Source organism: Limulus polyphemus, unplaced genomic scaffold (assembly GCF_000517525.1).
Source record: "Limulus polyphemus unplaced genomic scaffold, Limulus_polyphemus-2.1.2 Scaffold3183, whole genome shotgun sequence".
In the NCBI taxonomy this organism is placed as follows: Eukaryota; Metazoa; Arthropoda; class Merostomata; order Xiphosura; family Limulidae; genus Limulus; species Limulus polyphemus.
Genome location: NW_013668793.1, coordinates 135975 through 138806, shown reverse-complemented (window position 1 = coordinate 138806; position 2832 = coordinate 135975).

The following is a 2832-nucleotide window of genomic DNA, read 5'->3' as shown; positions in this document are numbered from 1 at the left end:
CACACAGGTATCAGTAGAGAGACCAATTTTATACTTATAAACATATACAGGTATCAGTAGAGAGACCAATTTTATACTTATAAACACATACAGGTATCAGTAGACAGACCAATTTTATACTTATAAACACATACAGGTATCAGTAGAGAGACCAATTATATTCTTGAGAACAATTTCTGTCTATTTCGTTCGAGACGATCTCAGAATTGAAATCAATGCACGTTAGAAAAAACATTTCTCACGATTTACGCGACGTGTAGCGAATAGTATGTGATAGAGCTAATCCTGACCAAAAACACACGAAAGATGTTTAATACTAGGTGAATTTGTAGCGTTGTCAATATCTATACGTCACAGGAAATTACGTAACTTAAAGCTTTAGATTGTATTAACCTGAATAGACTCAAATTTTAGCACCCATTAAACTCTTAAATATAGCACACTGTGACTGCTTAAATATAACATATTATGACTACTTAAATACAACATGCTGTGACAGCTTAAATATAACATACTGTGAATATTTGAATATAACATACTGTGTCTACTTAAATATGATATATTGTGACTACTTAAATATCATATATTGTGACTATTTTAATACAATATTCTGTGACTAATTAAATATAAAATATTGTGACTACTTGAATGTAATATATTGTGTCTACTTAAATATAACATGCTGTGTCTACTTAAATATAACACGCTGTGACTAATTAAATATAAAATCGTGTGACTACTTGAATGTAATATTCTGTGACTATTTAAATATAACATGCTGTGTCTAGTTAAATATAACACACTGTGACTAATTAAATATAAAATCGTGTGACTACTTGAATGTAATATTCTGTGACTATTTAAATATAACATGCTGTGTCTAGTTAAATATAACACACTGTGACTAATTAAATATAAAATCGTGTGACTACTTGAATGTAATATTCTGTGACTAATTAAATATAACATGCCGTGATTACTTGAATATTAAACTTTACATCTTCAGTTAATAGATTCTCTTCTTCCGTAGTTAAACTACCAGAAGTTATAGAACGCTTAGTTATTAGTCATGAAAGGAAGATAACATTATTCAACAAGTCAGTAAAATAATAACTTTATAGTGTATTAATACTTATACGACCAACACCAAGGAAGGCTCTAGGTTATAGCTATAGTTAAATGATGGCGCACGTTTTTCTTAGCCTTCTCTATCGACACGAACTAAACACACATAGCTCCACTTGGTTACCACCCATAGTGCAATTCTCACGAACGATGTGCGTGAAAGTCGTTTCGATGTGAGATACGTGTTTATGTCTAGTGCTTTTATTTATTTATTTTTTTAAACGAAAGCTGGCTTGAAATCGATTTTATCATTACTCTTGATTTCAAGTATTTCTTTATTGTGTGCATGTGGAAGCTGTATTGATAAGTCGTTAGTCGTTTTTTCTTGCTTCAACTTAGCACGTGGTGTTCAACAAAAGTATATATTGTACGCGTTATGCAAATGTAAATACAAAGAAGTGTTGACATAACTACGATTAGGTCGCGTATGCTGTACGGGAAACACGCGGTAAGTAATATAATATAGAGCACGTGACTTTGTTATTATCTTGTTAACATTTTGAAAAGGTGGAATATTTAAATATACAGGTTGTGTAATCATATTATTGGTATTTTTACTCGAGCAGCTTTAATAGAGACTGAAATTATTATATATATGTATACGTTCAAGCCTAGGTTTACTGATAAGAGTAAATACCAAAATGTGTTTATTTAGGCTTAACAAATTAGTTTTGAACTAGTCAGGTGTAGTATAAGTTGTTGTGAACAGCAGAAAATACTCGCTCTCTGTTGTGGAATTCAGAGGACTCCCCCGTGATTCACGGAGGCCCTGATGTTTCGCTTTCCTCCACTGTCCTCAGTTACTTCTGGCCCCCTAGTGGCACAGCGGTATGTTTGCGGACTTACAACGCTATAATCCGGGTTTCGATACTTGTGGTGGGCAGAGCACAGATAGCCCATTGTGTAGCTTTGTGCTTAATTACAAACAACAAACAGTTACTTCTGTAGCTTCCGCAAGGGGAATCAGTACCTGAAACAAACAAACAAACACGTTGGGATACCCGCACACATGTGACAAGTTTGGTCCTGCTAACTTGTGAGTAGGGGTATGAGCACTATTTCAAACCCCGTGATCTCGAGGAGAGCCAGTTACACAAAACTCAATGTCAGATTTGGGTTCATCAACCCTAAAAAACTTACTCTTAGACCATCATCATGCCTGAGTGACCGTGACCTTCCCGGAGTGTTTTAGGCCCTCTTGGTAGAAGGCCTACACCATGTAAATATAAACACCCCCGGGTCACCCGAGTCCACCTGTTAAGTTTGGTCCAGCTAGTTCCGGAACTCTGGAAGGAGTTAGCTTGACATGCGAAGCTACAAGCTAAATTGATATAGGATTAGGCTACATTGTTTCACCAGTTTAAGTAACTATTGTCGTCAGCGGTTCACGTGGTCAGGGTGAGATACAAAGGCTGTGTCCAAATCAGTATACCAAACATAAATCCAAAAATGTAAAATATCCAAGTTCTTATAAGGCAATAAACTACCCCAACATTTAAAATACCCAAGTTCTTATAAGGCAATAAACTACCCCAACATTTAAAATACCCAAGTTCTTATAAGGCAATAAACTACCCACAAATTTAAAGTATCCAAGTTCTTATAAGGCAATAAACTACCAAAAAACTTAAATATACCAAGTTCTTATAAGTAATAAACTACCCAAAATTAAAATAATCCAGTCTTATAAGCAATAAACTACCCAAA